General features: G+C 39.0%; 1 protein-coding gene and 1 pseudogene across 3 annotated transcripts in view; one reads left to right on the forward strand and one right to left on the reverse strand.

The window, feature by feature from the left end:
• The window catches only part of TENM1 (teneurin transmembrane protein 1), a 697,668-nt gene that overhangs the window by 477,095 nt on the left and 199,141 nt on the right, over positions 1-21,432 (reverse strand). The gene's annotated exons all lie outside the window — the stretch shown is intronic.
• Positions 1-21,432, forward strand: part of LOC142434734 (solute carrier family 35 member B1 pseudogene) — a 90,568-nt pseudogene that overhangs the window by 19,208 nt on the left and 49,928 nt on the right.

Below are 21,432 nucleotides of genomic sequence, written 5' to 3' on the forward strand. Positions count from 1 at the left end.
GTAGTTAGCTGTTATGCAATAATGGTAAACTAAAAGAAAGGTAACTTTGGTTTTACACATTTCAGTCAACCAACCCTTTTCTCTTCACTCCAGCAGTTCCTGTATACTATGTTGAAAATAGATGGGTTTCTAACAGCAGTTCTTAGCATATGGCTAAGCAAACTCAAAACCATATCATTAAAAAATCAAATATAATAATATATAGATTAGCCAATTAGCATGCTTCATTTTTCTCTATGGGGTCAAATGGCTCTGATTTTAGCACAGCTGCTGGAGCTGATTCTCACAAAGTTAGTTAGATGTAAGTTTCTGGAGTCAAATGCACTAGGCAAGAGAATAATTTTACAGCCTCCCTCCAAAGCTCCTGTGGGAGGAAATATGGGTAAAGAGTTTTAGCTGGCAGATCTCATCAATAAATAATGGTCATTATAACAGAGGTTGCAGAGTTGGGTAGTGGTTTCTGTGATAACTAGCAAACTGCTGCTGTCTCTAACTTTAATGGAAGCTACAAAAAGAAGGGGGCTAAGAAATACAAGGAAACCCCTACACTAAAAGAAGCCTTGCTTGTATATAAAATACGATCAATTCAACAAATCTGTAGATAAGCATATGAGAAGATGACACAATATTACAGAACCATCATCACAATAATTCTAGGAACCATACTCTATGGAACATAGAGAATAAAGCGATGAATATAATAAGGTAAATAAAATAAAATGAGGTAAAAGGTTAGAGAGACATAAAGCGATTTACAATCACGGTTTATATTAAACTCAAGTGAAAAGGCAAGTAGTGGTTAATATCATGCGTTCTGGAACAACACCCCAGGTTCAAATCCTAACGCAGCATTTACCAGCTCTGTCAACTCAGGGAAATGACTAAACCTTTTTGTGTTTGTACTTGTGAAAAATGGTCAACTGACAAATAACTTTGTTGCGTGATAATCAAGCTAAAAGTAATCTTTAAAGAATAAATTGGATGTGCCCACCCCCTAGTTTAAATTCTTCCAATGGCTTAATGCTGCTTCTAGGAAAACATCCAGACCGTTTGTCACGGCTTCCAAGGAAGGTCCTATGTGACCTGAACCCTATTTGGCACCCAGTTCCTGGCTGAGCTCTATGTCCTCAAGCTACCATGTTTTAGCCACACATATTTTCTACCTCAAGGCCTTTGCATATGCTGGAAACTTTCTCAATCCTCATCTTCCTTTGAATGGCTGTACATTCTTATCCATTAGGTATCTCTGACCTATCACCACCAAAGAAAAGCTTTCCCTACGTTTCCTGTTAAATACATTCCACAATCAATTCCCTTATTCTCTGACATACCATCACATCTTGTATTTTTTCTGCCTGGTTTTTACATCTCTAATTGAATATTTTCATTTGATTTTTGTACCTCCTTTCCCTACAAGGATATAAACTTCATAATCAAGGACTATGTCTATGTGGTCCAATCCTGTATCTCAAATATGTGGCAGAGGGTATGGTAGGTACTAGGTGCTAAACAAAGACATTTTGAATAAATGAACAATAGATGTTCAATGTCTTCGAATGAATAAATGGAAGGGATTTTTTTTACTTCTTCTCAAACTAAAAAGTAAGCATTGCTTTTAAATACCACCAATTTACTTGTATAAGACTAAACTATCATGCTCCAGCCCTCCCCCAGCCCCCGAAAGGAACCACCTTCAATGCAATTCCTATGTGGCATGTTAGTCACAGGAAAGCTTGCTCTCCTGCCAAGGCAGCTGATTCTGGATGGACTAAATATATCAGGCAGTAAGTGAACATGCACACAGTCTCGTTTTCCTTCGCTAAGTCCTACGGGAAAGATCCAAATGTTTCTTTTCTAAACCTCTAATTCAAACAGTAGATCCGATCATTTGCTTCTCAGATCATTAAGAATCACCATAGATGAAATATCACTGTAGAGTGGTAGTACTCAATGAATATTGTCCTACTGAAATATCTGCCAAATCTTGGAATGCAATGGGAGTTGAAAGTGAAAAGCATGTGATAGTTCTGAACCCAACCTTAATTATGGGATTTGTTTTTGAGGTTAGCTTCACAAAGAAATGGCACGAAATTATAAGTGTCACTTGATCACAGGCACTTTTCCTTTTAAAGATTAATAAGGGCTACTTGGTTCTAGTTTGTGCTAATAATACAATGATGTCAATTAAAAGTCACCCGATTCCACTTTCATGGTCCGAGATAGTCTCTCAATCAAAGTCACTTGATTAGCTTTAATTTTGATCCATATCATGGCATTCAAAGACAAGTCATTTTTCTTAAAAAAAGGAAGAAAAAATTAAAAAGAACCAACGACATGCTTTCCCCTCCAGCCTTATGATTCAGTCCTATGGAGATTATGACAATCATCTTTGTGTTATCTTTTTGGAACCATAATTGTTCTGAGAAAGAAGTGATTTCTTATGAGGGACTCACATCCCTTTCTCCTTTAAGTGCTTTTGGTATTGGATTAAATATTAATTTGAAGTACATCTGTGCTTATTCCATTCAGCAGGTCCTGCTTATGAAGAGCAGTATAACATTACATTGCTTTCCCACCAGAGACCACTATTTTGGAAGAGATAACGGACCCTTTGACCTTTTCCTTATAGTTTATGCACTTTGTATACCAGACAATTTATAAAAGATAGAAATGGAAAACATCAAAATGAAGGATAATTGTGTAGTTTTCTCTCTTTTTAAACAACCACTAGATTGCTCCCATCTTAGAAACAAAGCAAAAACTAGATTTCAAGAAAATTGTGTTCTAATGGGGAGAACATATTTTTATATTAAAAATAAGCAACACAATATCTCAGACAGAATAAAATTTATATATAACATACTACTTTGGATTAAAATTTGCCCCCCCCCAATATGTCAACATAGCTAGACCAGGATTCCCACAATTTTTCAGTCTTCTTCTATTTGGGTATCCACTGTTTGAGCTGTGTGAATCCTATCTTCTAGATATAAAAGAAGAAAAATTAATGTGACTTGATTCACCATCTTACAGAGGCTGTGAGTCAATCAGACGCTGGTTTAAGCCAAACGCTTACTCGAGTCATGCTGTAGCTGGTAGCACATGTTTTGTCTTACTTCAGATAAAAAGGAGAGGTAAGTGAGGGAAGAGGAATGAAGTTAGGAGTGGAGCAAGTCCTTAGGGACCAGGTCCCTGTGCTGAGAACCTGTAGACCCAGGGGAAGATTGATGCTAAGACACAAGGAAGGCCAGGCCTATAGCTGTTGAAAGGAGACAAGAAGTATGCCCCAGATCCAATACAGTAAGGACGCTTCTCCTAGAGCTGGTGCCTGGAATTCATATTTCTAGCCTCTTAAAATTGTCAGACAATTATTTTCTGTTTTTAAAAAAATTATTTTAAAATTTTCTGTTTGTTAAAGCTATTTTCCTCATGGCATTTCTGTTGTAGAAGTACCAGATGATAAATAATGGATTTTGGTACCAGAAAAGTACTTTTCTAACAGACATCTAAAATGTGGAAGAGGTTTGGTAATTGCATAAGGCATAAAGGCTGGTAGAATTTCAAGGTGCCTAACAATAAAAGCTTTAGATTGCCTTAAAGAGACTGTTGATAGAGTCATGGCTGTCAAAGAGCAATTTTGGTGTGAGCTCAGAAGACAATGAGGAGAGCTACAGTGAAAACCTGTGTCATCATAGAGACTATATATGGTTCAACACCAGAATATTGATAACCACTTGGATGCTAAATGTAGTTCTGATAAGGCTTCTAAAGTTTCAAAGCAAATGGTGAGCATGTGATTGGGCAATGGAGGAAGCACGATGCTTCTCATGCCCTGGCACAGAACTTGTTGCAATGAGGTTCAAACACGCAGACGGTAGAACCTCGAATGGATGAGGCTGTAAAACAAAAATAGAACCATAAATGCCTGAAACATGATCTTCACAAAGTAAAAACATAAATTTTATTATTTTTATAATCTTTTGGACAGAGATGGAGCCCGTATCTGCACCTGATGACTCTAACCAATCACCACAGCAGAAAACTCTATTAGCCTGAAGAGGACAGAGAATGAAAGGTCAGAACACTGCCCGCCTCTAGGAATGCTACAAGCAGGAAACAGAACAAAGGCACTATCTCTCCTGTTCTTCAAGAAAAGGAAAGGAAAGGGGGATCCCTGAAGAATCTTGGAGGTCAATAAAACTGTTGAGAGGAGCATGGGAAGCAGAGCTGCCTAGATCTCAGAGAGTGGGCTAAAATCACCTAAGTTTTCAAGAGTGCCATCTTCATAGACTCCATTGCACGGTGGGGCTGCTGTGAAGGTGTGCCTGAGGGCAGAGGGCATCATTTTCAAATTGAGGAGATGCTGCCGCCAGGCAAAAAGGGTCAGACAGGAGCAAGAGCAGTTGGGGTAGAAGGACTAGAGGAATGGGGTTGCCCAAAGCCAAGGGGATGACAAAGTAGCCATTTTAGTGGAGCTATAATGTGGAGCTCAAGCCCAGGGCTAAGCGGCCTCCAAACAGAATCCAGAAAGCATGGCCGACAAGCAGAGTCTGGATGGACTGGACGTTGCGTAAAATCTAGTCTCAGAGAATGGAAGATTATTTTCAAGTCTTCAGCAATAGTGAAGTTTGTTCTGTTGATTCTCAGACTTGTTTGGCGCCCACTATTCCTTCTTTTCTTCTAATCTCTCCCCTTTGTGCTAGACATATCTAGTGTGTGCCTCCTATCCAATCACTGTGTTTTTGAAACAGACCATTTGTAATCTACATTTCGTAGGTTCCAAGATGAAGAGGAATTTTCCCCATGATGAAATACCCTTAAAGTGTCAATCATATTTGATTTAGATGCCTCCAAAAATGAGACTCAGGACTTAAAGTTGACTTTAAACTTTCAGGAAGATATGATAGGGCAGATGTGCTTTCGTATGGGAAGGACCGCAATGTCAGGGAGTCAAGGGATGACACGTGCATATAATGGATTGAACTGGGTCCCTCGGAATTTTTGTCAACGCGACTAGGCCACAATTCCCACTGCCACTATGTGGCTCTCTATCTGCGAGCTAGCGCAGTTATCCTCTATTTAGTGCAGGAATTCGAACCTCTCTATGTTAAGTAGGCAAGGTTAGTGTGCAGCCTATCCTGCGAGAACTCTTTACAAGACTGCATTTCCTGTCACATTCTTTCTCTAGCCACACTCTAGCTTCAGTCACATCTTTTGCCTCACAAGAGAGGAAATTAAAGACGAGTGGGAGTAAAGGAGGGACCTTACAACCACCAAGAGAGAAGGGTGGAAAACTTAGAGTCTCCTAGAACCAAAGGACAACGGATGCCAACACATGGGGGGATCTTCCAGGAATGCTGGGCTTACAGATGTTGAGAGGAGGCAAGGACTTTCCCCCAAGGCAACATGGGAGAGAAGCCTTCACACTGGAGCTGTGTGGACTTCTAGCCTCCTACACGCTGAGAAAATAAATGTCTGTTTTTCCACGACAACAGCACTAAGACAAGTACCCTACCTCGTCTGGATTGTCAAAATGCCTATAAACATTCACGCGTCAATTGTAAGGTTTACATGGTAGGGGCACTGATGCTCATGGTTAAAGTGGGCCTTGTATTTTTTAAAAGAGACACAGAGAAATCGTTCAGGATTGTGGAAGATATTCATGCTAGCAGAATTTCATGTTGCTACTTAAAACAGGGCTTGACATCAGGTCATTCCACCTTTGATATACTGAATCAGAACCTGCCGTTTAACAAGATCCCCAGGTGTATACATGAGAATCAGCTACAGATCTATAAGACTCACTGGGGGAACTAAATAAAATATAGGCTCGGATTCAGTACAGCTTCGATGGAAATGAAAATCCACAGTATGAGGGTGAACTGGAAAGAATCTGTTCAAAGTTCTGCTTTCAAACTGCTGTTTGATGGCAATCACTAGTTCCATGTTTTTTTTCCCTTCTATTAGAATGTGACGAGAATAATCCGTATCAGCCTACTTTGCACCATTTTATCTGCAGTGCCAGCAAAGCAGTCACTTCCCATGCAGTCGCCTCTTCCCCTGATCCCACTGTGCAGTGGATGAGGGTTTGTACTTTTTTCATTCCCTTACGTTGTCTGGAAGCTCCTGGTACATATGGTTTGTATCCCATTCTTTTTTGTGGTCCAGGAAGTGTGTTACATATGGTAGTAACTCAAAGATTTGTTGAACACAACCAAGTGCTAATGTTCTAGCTCCCTGTCTGCAGTTAGGCCGGTATTTAAATAAGAGCATCTTCCAACTGAAGAGGCTTGGTGGTTTTCCATTGTACCTATTTCTTTAAGGTTGCCTAAAATAAGTTGTAAAGCACCTATTAAGAATTGGACTGACAACCCCAAAGGTCAGCGATTCAAAACCACCAGTTGTAGAAAGTAGAGGCTATCTTTTCTCATAAAGATTTACAGCCTCAGAAACCCTAAGTAGGGTTGCTGTAATCCACAGGGTTTTCACTGGCTACTGTTGGAAGTAGATTGCCACACCTTTCTTCCTAGTTAGTCCATCAGAAAAGAATGGATGCGTTTTCATTCTGGTCTTAGGGAAGAATACTGATGGTACACTGTGCTGCCAGAAGAACTTACAAGCCTGACATAGAAATAGTACGACCAGAATGCTCAGTAGAAGCAAGAAAGGTGAGACTTTGCCTCACCTACTGTGGACATGTTATAAGCAGAGACCAGTCCCTGGAAAAGGACACCATGCTTGGTAAATAAAAGGACAGAGAAAAAGAGAAAGACCTTCAATGAGATGGAGTGACACAGTGGCTGCAACATTGGGAGCAGATGTAACAACAACTGTGAGGATGGTGTAGAATCATAAGTGCTTTGTTCAGTTGATCCGGGGGCCAAGATGGGTCAGGACCAATTTGATGGTACCCTGCAACATCAACAACTAAACAGTTGCAGTCTGGGAAACTCACAGAGGGTCACTATGAGTCAACATTGTTTGTGGGCAGTGAGTGAGTATAATTAAGAGTAGATACCAGATTTTAACTCTATCCTGTAAGAAATTAATGAATTCACGCTCCTGAAAACAAAGCTCAGTTCTACTTTCTTAACTCTCATTCCCTCAGTTATTTTTTTTCTTCTTCATCATTTTTTTTAGTTTTTCCATTTATTTTTTAATCATTTTATTAGGGGTTCATACAATTCTTATCAGAATCCATACACACATCAATTGTGTAAAGCACATTTTCTCATTCATTGCCCTCATTATTCTCAAAAAAGTTGCTCTCCACTTAAGCCCCTGGCATCAGCTCTTCATTTTCCCCTCCCTCCCCGCTCCCCTTCCCTCATGAACACTTGATAATTTATAAATTATTACTTTGTCATATCTTGACATGTGTGACGTCTCCCTTTACCCACTTTTCTGTTGTCACTCCCCCAGGGAGGAGGTCACATGTAGAACCTTGAAATTGGTTCCCCCCCCTCAGTTATTTTTTTCATTGATCAAATAACTCAATCACGTTGATGGCACTCAGAGTGCACTCATCATCCATCACCAAGAAACTTAATAAGTGTAAACCCTTTGTCACATTTGCTCTCTATACCATAGTGGAATAATAAAATATTGTAGCTACTCCAGAAGGTGAATTCTTAGCTCTCCCAAGTTCTATGCTACTCCCTGGATACACAGAGGCAACCACTATTTTGAAAACTGCAAACTCACTGCCATCGAGTCAATTCTGAGTCATAGTGACCCTATAGGATGGGGTAGAATTGTCCTTGTGGACTTCTGACCCTGTAAGCATTATGGGAGCATTAGGAACCTGGTGGTTTCAAACTGCTGACATTGCAGTTAACAGCTCAATGCATTACTCAGGTATACCCCCAGGGTTCCTATTATTTTGAAGTAGATAGATAATGTGTTCTTTGTGTTGATTGTTTAAGAATGTTAAGTTCTTTCTCGTTTTACCGCCTTTCTATTACTGTTCTCTTCTTGCTAGCTTGCTCATCTCTACTATCCCTAGTTTCTACTTGCTCCGCCATCAGAGCTCACATGACAGGGCGCTTACTCCTAGACAGCTTCCTCACATTTGCCCATTCAGCTCCCACAACTTGCTTTCTTGCTGGTTGTCTGTTACTACACTTCATCTTCGGCAGAAGGCTGAGAAACCACAATGGTACACTTTTATTTGGCACGAAGGGGTGCTGGTGGCTCTGTCAGGTACATGTTGGACGGCTCACTCCAAGGTGAGCTGTTCAAATCCACCAGCTCCTCTGCAGGAGAAAGGAGGCCATCTACTCTAGCAAAGATTTCCGCCCTCAGGGGGCTAGTGTCAGAATCAATTCGAGAGCAGGGGGTTCAGAGTGGTTTTTTATTTGACAACAGAGTGCTTATAATAATATTTATCTGTTGGGTGCTTATTTGTATGTCCTTTGTGTGTTTCCTTGGGGAGAACAGCTATAATATAAACTCAATGGGGTCAAAGATTATGTCTACCTGTTTCATCATCTTGAACCTAACATGGTTTCCTTATACACAGAAAGAACTCAAGATATAGTTGCCGAGTGAATCAATCTATTGTCAAACTGCTCAAAATCAATATAACTCCTAATAAAACCATAATATTTGTTCATGATCCTTGTGTTAGTCTGGGTACTTTAAAGAAACAAATCCAGAGAATTCACATGCATAAGAGAGAGTTTTATATAAAGGGCATGTGCACATAAAGAAATCATCCCAACCCAGTGCTTCCCAAGCCCACAAGTACAACATTAACCCATATGTCCAACACCAATCCACAGTGTCCTCCTCCATCTCACAAAACATACATTATGATGCCGACTGCAGAAGGAAAGCCGAATCAGTGAATATGTAAGCATCTCAGGACTGGCAGGGGTCTCCGCACAGCTGCTGCTCCAGCACCCAGGGCTGCATCAGTGTGGCTTCTCCTCAGGGATGTCTTTCAGGAAGTGAGTCTTGCCAGCTGAAGCAGGACCTGGCTAAGGCAGCTGCAATCTGGTCCAACCATCACAAAGCAAGAGACCAGAGAACTAGAAAGGTGCGAAATGGCTCAGCGAGCCATTTATCCCTCTGCCCTTCAATTAACCCAATATGTGTTTATGGACCAGGATGGCACAATAAACTACCTCAATCATAATCCCAGCCGATGCATTTTCCATCATGACTACATATATGCCATTCTACAAAGACCAGCAACTTGAAGCTGCATGTAATTAAGACTGCAAGTTATATTGCATGCCTTGTAGAAACCTACAACATTAAGATGTATATATATTTTAAAATTTTAATAGGTGATATAACTGTATTCCCGATTTTAATTGTTTTAAACCATCTTAATTGGCAGTAATTACACTATTTACATGTTAGTGAATAACACCTGGCCCCAGCTGGGTATAAAGAGGCTGATAATGTTTTTCTCTCACCTTCCTGGCAAGGAAAAAGTATAAGCAATTTTAAAGAGACCTGCTTGCCAGAAATAACACATTCATAATTGGTAGGACAATATGAAATTAGTTCACACTTTTCATCATTCTCAAATAAATGCATACTATTTTTCATGTTTAAAAGCTTTATGATTCAAAGAGGACCTTATTTCTCCCTCTTGGTGGTTCTTCACAATCATTACATTATTCCTGTCAATAAGTGTGCCAGAAATTGGCTAAATGGATGCCCAAGTGGCCCCCTGTAATAAGGACCCAGTTCCTGGCCTAATCCCTTGAAAAAAATCGAGTGTCTTTTTTTTTTAACTCATTCAAAACCTATAATTAAATATGTTAATTTCCTGGTCCCTCTTTCTTATGAAATTTTAAATCACCACAATATTTGTTCCAACTCCCCCACCCAACAAGTCTGAAACCAATGAAAACATATTGAAACATGCATTCTTATGACTCATACGATGTCCTTTACTAAATTAAAAATGAACAACCTGTAAACAAATTGGTATTCATAGAAACCACAACAAGATAAAAAAATAAGTAACAGAGTCCTCAATTTATGTTTACAGAATTATATGTTCCCAATAGAGAAAAGAAAGTTTGATATTGTAATCCCAGTAACAAAATATGCAAACCCACCACTGAGTACTCCTTAAGTGCCTAGTATTTTCCATCTGGTTTGGAGCATTTTGGAGCAGACATAATGGATGCACAACAGACAAGTGTCACTTTATGACATTTCTGTTCCAGGTCTGGGAGTGGTGGTGACCAGATTACTTTGGTTTATATGGGAGAGAGTTTTGCAAATCAAATGAGAGAAAGATTATTTCAGAAGAATACCTGTTTTGAGTAGTCTTCATGGAAAAATCATGTGAGGTGAGAACAGAGAAAAAATAGTGCCTTTTATGTGCAAGGAAATATGCTGGGTGCATGAAGGTACTCTAGGCCACACAGTGATTAAGAGCTGGGTGAGGAGGAAGTGAGACATGCCAGGATGTGCATTTCTCATTCAGCTGCTGGCTACTCTTGAAGGATGGAGGAAACAGACAAGGTCAGCAGAGTAGCATGAGTACTGATAGGAATGATTTTGATACATGTTGTGCCTGAGAGATTATTTAAAGGGCACATACACTGAGAAGTCATATAATATCAAATAGATATGACAGATAATTTGCCTCACCTTGAACGCCTGGAAGAAGAGTTTACACTGGATGAGGTAGAAATTCACGACAAATGAGTTACCCGGTAAAATGAACATACTCCTTTTCCAAGGTTGATAAGGTAATACAAAAGAGAGGCGGAATGGAGTTAGATTTACATGGAATGCAAAGTGATTACATAAAGAAGGCAAAGTCAGCAAATGAGCCACGAGATGCACTCCGTGGATTTCTATGGCCAAGCCCTGGTTCAGTACCTGCACAGTACTCACTGGCATCAGGTCGACCATACAGGGCAAAGTAAAACTGCTCCTGTGGGTTTGTAAGACTGTAACTCTTCATGGGACTAGAAAACCGTTTCATTCTCCCAAAGAGAGATAGTTGGTGCGGAATCACTGACCTTGTCATTAGCAGACCAACAGGGATCCATCATGCCACCAGGCATCCTTGTCTGCAACGGATTTGGTCAATATAATGTTTGAGTTACCATAAGAAATGAATGGTTATGGGAAACAATTATGACATCATGGGCATAAACCAGGTGAAAATTTAGCTTTGCACTAAGAAAATGATCTGTAATACAAATAAGAGTATTAATCCTAATAGTTGCTGAACATTTAAGCCATTTGCTAAAAGTTATTAAATAGGCTCAGTATGTAGAAATGGGTGTTCTCAAAGCAATTGAGCAAAAATGAAAACAAGGCAGCTTCTGAATGTATTGATCCCAATGATAATATAATGATCAATATTCATATTTGGGAAGAATGGAAAGAAACTGATACTCTCAATCGTTACTAATAAAAGTATTTTCTTAACTAATAAATGTATTAACTGCAAAATCTTTCTGAAATAAAATTTGGCAATGTGGTAGTTACATTATCTCCTGTCAACTTGAGCGAAGGGGTGGAGTCTAGCCTGTCTATCAGGTCAAAGCCAATTATGCTTCTGTGCGGGCATGGCATTCTCCTGACGATTCTGGGAAGTCCTGTCTTCCTCCTTGGAGGTGGGACATACACTCTCTCTGTTTTGTCTTCCTCCTGACAAGCCACATGGAGCTGGGCTGATGGAAGCCAGAGCCCTGGAGTTGGAGGAACCACGTGGAAACCCGTGCCAGCACTGAGATGCTTCCACTGCCACTGCATCCACAAGACTTCCCACCTCTGGCATGGTCTGTGATCTTCCTGCATTCAGTATCATTGCAAGTGTTACGTGAGTCTGAAGAGGAATTTATAGATTGATAGCAGACAAAGGAGCTAATATCAGACTTATGGACTTGATCTGGACTGGGCTGGGGTGTTTTCTTAATATACAATTACTCTTTGCTATAAAGTTCTCTCTCCCACTTATGAGTGTCAATGAATTTGTTTCTCTAGTCTATCCGGACTAACACAGGCAATATGTATCAAACGCTTTAAAATTTGCTTACTCTCTGATTCAAAAAATCTAGTACTAGCAATTCACCTGAGAAAATAATTGACGATGGAGATCACAATTCACATATAATCCTGTTTCAACACAGCGTGATCTTTAAGTTACTTATAAAAGCACATATTTGAAAAATAAATTTTCAATGATTACAGAATTACTGAAGTAAGGACAGCACATCAATAAGGTAGAATTATGTGGGAATAATTAATGTTATGTGAATAGATGTAAATATACTATGTACTTGATTTTTATAACTCCATAACAGATGTTAATTTTATAATATCTGCACATGGATTATTTAATATAAATATGAAAATTATGAGAAATCTTTAATCCCATCTCCTAGGTATTTCTGTATATCCATATGCTTTGCAACGTTCATTAATTAATTTTAAAACCAAGAAAAAACATCATGAAAACTTACCATGGCCTAAAAACATTACATAACTAATAATACTTTAGTAATATTGATAACCCTTCCTTTTATTCTCTTTTAAAATATTAAGGTTTTATTTTCTATTCTTATAGATACATACAGGGGTCTGGTGTCAGAGTGGATTATGAGTTGGGTAGCTAATCCAAAAGTCTGCAGTTCGAAACCTCTTGCCACTCCTTGGAAGAAAGCTGAGTCTTCCTTCTCTCATAAAGACAGAAGCACTTCTATTGCTATGAGGTTCACCGCCCCTTTCCAAGAAGCGCCTCTCCCATTAGCGCACTCAGTGTCCTCTCGGGTTCCGATCTAAGCTGTTGTCACACTGTCCATGTTTGCTAGATCATGAAAATGCTCAGTGCTCAAGGCCAACTTTCTTGATTAGTTAAGCTAAACCTTGGTTTGTTATTAGAATGACTACAAGGTTGTTTTTGGTTAAAGCTCGAAAGATTATCTCAGGGCATTTGCTTCAGGGGTTCAACCAGCTTTCAGGGCTCCAGAAAGTATAGTGGAAGGTAGGAGGAAAGGGGAGTTAACTGTGATGCTAAAACCATCTCTACAATTGCAGTCAATAAGGTGTACACCTATAAAAAGATGACTTGGGGAAAGTAGTGTGAAAGATGTATTTACAAAAAGGGGAAAAAAAGATGCTGCTGAAGTTGCTTATAGAACCTCATGGGATATGAGTCCTGGGTTTAGAACTTGATAGTGAAGTCTTCATGGGGCATACCAATTGGCTTAATAATGCCATTCATGAGTCTGTTTGTCCTCTTGGTTCCTTGGGAAGTGCCATTTCAGAGCTGAAATTCTGAGGCCCCTCGTTTGCAGAAGGCTATGGATGACAGCGACAGCCCAAACCCATTTGCTGTCTTCACAGACTATTGAACCTCCATTGAATGCTTTCTGATCCTTAGGCTAAGTATAGATACTCTTGCCCTTAATCGGACTGCATTGGGGAGTGGATTGCTGGTACCTATCTCCAGGCAGTCCAGTGAAAGGCAGTTTATTAGGTAGGGGCCATTGAGAAGGAGAGAGATGAGGTGGTTTACTCCTGTAATGCTTTATAGCATCAGACAATCGACATAAGGGCTGATATGAATGGAAGAAGAATGAAGACTGAGAAGAATCCATGCATTTGAATGATGGTTCTGACAAAGAATGTTGAAAGTAACATGGACTGCCAAAAGATATATCTTGGAAGAAGTACAGCCAGAATGCTCCTGAGAGGCAAAGATGGCGAGACTTCATCTTGCATAATTTAGCTATGTTGTTACAAGAGACCAGTCCCTGCAGAAGGACACCATGCTTGGTAAAGTAGCAGGGCAGCAAAAAAACAAAACAAAAAAGGGAGGCCCTTGAGAAGATGTATAGACACAATGGCTGCAGGATGTCATAAGACCAGGCACAGTGTTTGCTTCTGTTGTCGTATATAATCAGGACAGATTCAAAGGCCCATAACCACAACACGAACCTGAATATACATGATGGCAGTGGGTTTGGTTTTGAAAACGCTTCAGGCTATTGAAGTTAAGACGGACATCTTGCTCAGTGTTTAGAACAATTGCGCGACACAAAGTGCCCTACAAGTTTTGTCTGTTGTTACCATCAATCATTGTTATTAGCCTCATTATTACTTTTATTGTTATTAATACTAACTTAGTTAATCTAAGTTTATTCCCCTCAAAAATTTGAACTCACTTTAACCCTTCTGTTTTTCATGTTCTTTTCAAAAGTCCAAAGAAACTATTTTGTTTTCAGAACCTTCTGCTCCTTGGCTCTTTACCCTGGTTCCGCTCTCCTAAATTTCCCTGTCAATAGACACCTTCCTTTGCTCCTCACCCTCCAGGCTGTGATGGCTCCCTGCTGTTGCTTACAGCCTCAGTGCTCCTATTCGGTTCTCTGTTCTTCCATGACATGGGTGACCGATTGGCAGTACAGAACTCCTTGTTTATACTTTTTGTTCTCTTATTCTCGTTCATCCTTGATAATATAGTAGAACAAACAGCCAAAGGGAAGGCATGATGTGATTAGTTGGCATCCGTGGCAAGAATATATCCACCTACAGGCAACTGACTAAAGGACTAAAAAATATTAAATGGACAAAGGAAAGCCTCTTCAATAGCAAAATCAGATCTCTATCTGGAGAAGAATGAAATGGGACTCATAACTCGTCCCATGGCTACAAAGGAACTCAAGGGAGAGTGGGTTACTAGTTGGGCTGTTAACTACGGCAAACTCAGCAGTTCAAAACCATCAGCCACTCCTCAGGAAAAAGAGGAAGGCTCTCTACTCCCATAAAGAGTTGCAGTTTGGGAAACCCACAAGGGCAGTTCTATCCAACCCTGTATGGTCACTATGTGTCGGCATCCGCATGATGGCAGCGAGTTTGGTTTCTGATAAAAGGGTCATCAGAGAGGAAATGGGAACAGTGAGGAAATTATTGCCTGATGAGGATTCAAGAGGCCTTGAAAGACTGTAGGTGGCTGGTAAGTTACTATATCAATACTTTGTGTCTGTCAGAGTCAGCTCAGGATTTCAGAAATGCTTTGTTATACACTCCAAGTAGCAGATGGGCATCAAATAAAAGGTGTTGCTTCCACTCATCTTCATCCATTCATAAGCTGTAGCCCAATTGCAAATGCATTACAGAACCATACACTTAGTTTTAGTGCTCTTCAATGTTGATAAAGACACTTCTTGATTTGGTGGCATGAAACAATGCGTTACAGAAGGCTTCCAATGCCAAGATACAACTGAGCTGCTCTGTTAAAGTGACAGTTTTTATTTGAACACTGATTTCATTATACAGTGAATTATAATGTTGTAATTGGGACTTTCCAAAACACTAGACAATATTAAATTTTAAATGACTATTGTCCTTTGAAATTGTTGCCAGCAAAATTATGGGCAGAAGCTAAAAAACTTCTATTTTTTTTCTTTTAAAATGCCATCAGTATGTGCATAGCATTTTATACTTTGGAGATCATTTTCAATAATAAAAGATTCTCTGTTAATTAAAAAAGAAATACTTTAGGTGAATAAAGACTATTTTATCTACATGCTGTACTCAGGGAAATAAAACTGATTTAAGACATTGTGAATCGCTCAGTGAGATAATCTGAAGAGAATTGGCAATATTTATTTGAACCTATGATAGACTAGAAAGACTTACACAAAACAAAAGGAAGTAAAATAGCTGGGAGAAGAATTACCTTTTATAATGGTGGCATTTTTTTCCTTCAAATTTGAGTCATTTGAAATAATATGCCTTTCCTTTAGGGTTAAATATCTTTGGAAATAAGTAAAATTGTTTATTGTTAAAAACATGTTATTAAAATGAATTGGCTCTGAAGTTTTTAAATTAACAGAATGTATTTGTATTTCTTCTTGACTAAATTGGAAATGATCCTAGTCATGAATACATTCAAGAGATTCTTATGAAGATGAAAATCATACAGCTGTCATAGAGGCAAAATCAATCATTGGACATAAAGTGGTAATTACATTAGTGTCGCGAGAAGAAAGGGGATGATAAAATAGGTTTTGATAAGCAAAAACAATAACAAAAATACCTCATTGCAGAAAAATCTGAGAAAAAAACTAAAAAATTACAGATCACTACAAAATAAATGCATAACAACTGAAGGTTTGCTTGTGTTTTTTCATATGCAGCACCTATACAATATACACAACAGTTCAACCTTTACTCATGAACTATCCCTGAGCACTTGATTTTGGAAATTTAGAAAAATGACTCATTATTTGGATATTACTTATTTATATTATTTATATGTAAATGAATGTTATAAATATTGGAAAGCACTTTATTTTCTTTATAATATTTACTGTCTCTGCCATCCTAGTTCAAGTCTTAATTGCCATATCAATCCACCATCTCATAGCAATGCGATGCAGCCCGGGCACTGTAATCACAGTCACAAGTAACTAATTAATGTTTTCAGAATTAATACATTTTGAGATAGTGATTTGATAAAATGAGCAATTTGCTTTAAGAATCAAACATATACTCTAGTTATTTCAGATTAGTATTTTATAATTGGGATTTGTTAAAATCTCAACACAGTGCTTTTCCAATCAATCATTTGAATACATAGACATTCTACAATATCTATGCCCTTTTCAAAGACCATTATCTGTGTATCATATTCCATGAGTTTCTAAAGCAGGTTGTGCTCTGAAAGTTGCCTGTAGATTACATAATGAGATTCTCACTGCAGTGGCAGCATCTATATGACAGGAGCTTTACCTACAGGATCTCGTTCAATCTTCACCTTGACCCTTACACTAAGACCATGTCACTGCAGAGAACAGTAAGGCTCAGAGAAGTTAAATAGCTTACCTAAATCACACAGCAGTCAAATAACAGAACTAGAATTGCACTGTAGTCTCTTCACATCCCAAAGCTTGTGCTTTTTCCACTAGATCTAATACCTCTGCTGGAAATGAGCAGGAGGCAATTCAAGAATTAACAGAGGAAAATGAGATTGTATTACAACTGTAACAACATAACCCCTATCCACACCCTCAGGATAGGAAAATAAAAAGAGTATAGAGAGTTCTCTATGGTTTTATTTGTGCATTTAATCAAATGTATTATACCTCATCCTTTTATGATTTTGCATAAAATATTGATGCTTGGACCGTTTCTCTTGATCTTAAAAATATCTTCCATCAACTAACTAAAATTCCCAAATTGCTCTCAAGATATTATGTACTGAGGATGAAAAGTCATTGGATTTTATGTTTTAAATTTTTATCAAAACCGCTTTAAAATAATAAATGTAATGCTCTGTTAACTAGGAAACTCAATGAGTTTGCACACTTCCTTTCCTGAACATCTATATTAGTAAAAGCTAAATTATATTGAGCATGCCTTTCTCATATGTTTAAATGATGATTAATGTGATAAAGCACATACACTTAGAATAGTATCTGATTCATTAGTTAATCACGTGTTTTGGTGTTATTTTTGTTCATTGTTTCATGCAAAAAAATATACAGAGTGTACACTTCTGGGAAAATCACAGAATAGGCAGACAAGCTACCCAAACTCTCTACAACAAAGACACAAGAAACCAGATAAAACAGTTTTGGATTCTAATCCTGTCATTCTGAGCTTCAGAGCAAAGGATAAAAAGGTGGATTGAATACTAACTAGAAGAAATTGAATGAAAATAGAGAACAAGAGGACTAACGGAATGGTGGATTGTTGACTGGCCTGATACATCATGGCCGTTTAAAATTTTTATAAGTAGTGTTTTGATTGGGGAAGCAACCTGTTAATTGTTTCCACTTACCCCGGACCACTCCAGAGCACAGACTAATAGGTGGTGAAGAGAAAGACAACATTAATACCTCCTCTTGAAGCCAAACCTGCTGGGCAGGGACCACCATTTTATCCAGGATAAACAGCCAATGGAGAGCCCCAGGGCAAACCCACTCTCACCTATTTTAAATACACAGCAAACATTAAATAGCGTGTACAGGACCAGCCTGTATCCCATTTACCAGGGGGCAGAGATGGTGAGAACCTAAGTTCTGCCAAACTAGCAAGCAGAGTGGCAAAACCATCATTGAAGAATAACAAAGAAAAAAAATCTCATAATGTGAGCGAACCTGGAGGACATAATCCTGAAGTGAAATAAACCCATCACAAACTGACACATGCTTTATGAGTCTACTATCATAAAATTCAAGATAAGAATCACACAAACACACACACACACATCATGGTTCCCAGGGACAGGAATGGAGGAGAGGGAAATCAGTCACGAGCTAGTAAACCCACTGCCATGGAGTCCATTCTAACATATAGCAACCCTGCAAAACAGAGGAGAACGTCCCCGTAGTTTCAGAGACTATAAGTCTCTATGGGCAGAAAGTCTTCACTCTCTTCAACAGAGTACCTGTTGAACTTGAACCACTGACCTGGTAGGTAAGTAGCCCAATGTTTAACCCACAGCACTAACCAATGATGGCGTGACCAGCACGATGTCACAATGTAAAGGAAGGAGGTGTACAACTGTCAAAGACAACACAACTAAATAAGATTACATACACAACCCTGTATTATCGGTAATATCACCCCAAACTCAGTACCATGGAGTCAATTCCAGCTTACAGGGACCATATAGGACAGAATGTAACTGCTCCCCAGGGCTTCTGAGACCATAAATCATTGTGGGAACTGACAATATTATCTTAGTTCCCCAGAGTGGCTGGTGGGTTTGAACTGCAGACCTTTTGGTTAGCAGCCCAATGCTTAAGGCACTGCGCCAACAGTGTTGTGTCTTATCGGTAATAACAAACATCAATCTACAAGCAGATACATAGACAAACAGGCAAAAATAACAGGTATGAGTAAGGAAGAGAGACGGCACTCACGACCATATGTTTGTTAAAAATATATTTCTACATACATATTTTTATATGCTGTAAATAACTTTGTGAAAAATAGAATTTAAAAGTAGAATTTTTCCATACACTTGTTATGCAAGGTTAAGTAAACCAATCAACCAACCAACAGAAAACACTGATACAAAAAAACAGGCACTTTTATTAAGCAAAACTATCAAAATATAAAGCTACTGTCTGCCGACCCACCCTCCACCTAGGTCTGCACACTCCTAAAGGCAGTGTTTCAGCTCGCTAACCCCTTTCTGGAAGAGTTCGGTGCCCCTCGCTTCACAATGTCAAGATGGCTGTTTGAGTACCCTTAAAGAACTCAAGTCATGTGTTCATTCGGTGTTCTTTGACTTTCTGGTGCCAAAAAGCTGATGGGACAAGATCAATGGGTGCAGGAGTTGGCCGGGCAAAGTCTCCCAACAATATTATCATAGAACAATTTTGCTCCTCTCAATGAAGGAACAGGTGCACTGTTATGGAAAAAAACAATTCTCATCACAGCACAACTTTGCTGGTTTTTTTATTTTTCCGAACAGCGCAGGTTTCAAGTATCTTAAAACTACTTCTCAGTACGCTCAAGTTTATCATCCTATATTTCGTTGAGAAAATTCATCAAGATTAACCCTATGGAGTGTAAGAAAAACAGTCACCGAGACCTTCTGTGCTAACCTTTCTGACAAAATGACCAAGCAAATTCCTCGGGAGGCCACTGTTCGATTCAGCCTTTCTGTTGCAGGCACCCAAACAGCACCAAGACGAGTGCATAGCAGGGAGAGCTTGTCTGCATCCATCTGATGATCACAGAGACAGGCTTAAACACATTGTGTTGTGAAAAATCCACACCTGTTTTGCATGAATTGACATCCTACTAGCAATACTTTTTTTTTATTACTTAGAGCAAACAGAAGGTAAAGATATGTACATTTCTCCACCAAAACTACACACGTCAGGAAAGGTATCATTAGGGCTGGGGGTTTTAGGGGCACAGTCACAGAAACAGTCCGTGTCAGTTGGAACAACATAGTTTACAAAGACAATAGTCGACATTTTTGGTAAGGAGTGAGTAGGACAGAGAAACGAACAGTGAAAACAATCAAAGACACATGGAAACAAGCCATTGAAAATTAAAATTCCACAATAATTCAGTGCACGAATGGACCACACAATCTAGAAGTAGATAGTACCCAGCTGCCACTACTGACCATGGTAGAAAAAAAATCACTGTGCAGGTTACTGCATCGAGTGGGGGGAAATGTGGAGTAAAATTCAAAATTATAAAAAAGGCCAGGAGACAGATAGTACCTCCAAGACTATAGCCCTTAGTCACTCTTCATGCCATACTACACTCACCCCAATGCCTCAACTTTTAGTCAAACAATATAAAAGTCTATAGTTTGAACAATAATAACACCAGGGAGGTACTCACTGATAAGATGACTACACAGATTTTGGAGTAATCAACCATTTGAGCTCAAAAGAACATCACTTAACCAAGTACAAAGTTCAAAAGAGTTTGTGAGGATTCATCTGACATCAGCAATGATATCGCTTGTTCCATGTCCTCTTCTGAATCCAACCTGAACCTGTGGCAGCTCTCTATCGATGTACTGCCTGAAAGGTTGTTCGAGGATCTTCAGAAAAAAATTGTACTTGCATGTCAACTCAGTGATATTATTCTATAATTTGAGGGTTCTGTTAGGTCACCTCTTTGGAATGGGAACAAATACAGATCTCTTCCAGTCAGTTGGCCAAGTAGCTATAATCCGATTTTTCTGGCATAGATGAATTCGTATTTCCAGTGATTCCTCAGCTTGTAGAAACATTTCAATTGGTAGTCCATCAATTCCTGGAGCCTTGTATTTGGCTAATGTTTTCAGTGCAGCTTCAACTTTTTCCTTCAGCACCATTGGTTCCTGTTCATACGCTACTTCCTGAAATGGTGGAATGTCCACTAGGTCCTTTTCACACAGCGACTGTTTATTCTCTCCATCCTCTTCTGATGCTCTCTACATCATTTATTATTTAATCCATAGAATCTTTCTCTATGGAAGCTCGAGGCTTGCAATCCTTCTTGAATTCTTTCAGTTTAAGATATGCTTCCTCTTTGGTTTCCTAACTCTAGGATGTAGTGCATTGCATTATAATATTTGACTTTGACATCTAGACGTGCCCTTTGAACTGCTCTATTCAGCTCTTTGACTTCATTCTTCCATTTGCTTTAGTTGCTCTACGGTTAACAGCAAGTTTCAGAATCTCTTCTGAATATCCACTTTGATCTTTGCTTTCCTGTCTTTTAAATGACCTTTTACTTTCTTCAAGAATGTTGTTCTTGATGTTCTCCCACAGCTCATCAGGTCTTCTGTCATAAGTGTTCCATATGTCAAATCTGTTCTAGAAATGTTCTTGAAATTCATGTGGGATAGACTTAAGGTCATATTTTGGCTCTTGTGGACTTATTTTAATTTTCTTCAGCTTTACCCTGAATTAACATCCCAGCAATTGATGATCTGTTACCTCGTCCAGCCTGCATTTAGCTGCTGATACTGAGCTT

The sequence above is a fragment of the Tenrec ecaudatus genome, chromosome X (assembly GCF_050624435.1).
Source record: "Tenrec ecaudatus isolate mTenEca1 chromosome X, mTenEca1.hap1, whole genome shotgun sequence".
Lineage (NCBI taxonomy): Eukaryota > Metazoa > Chordata > Mammalia > Afrosoricida > Tenrecidae > Tenrec > Tenrec ecaudatus.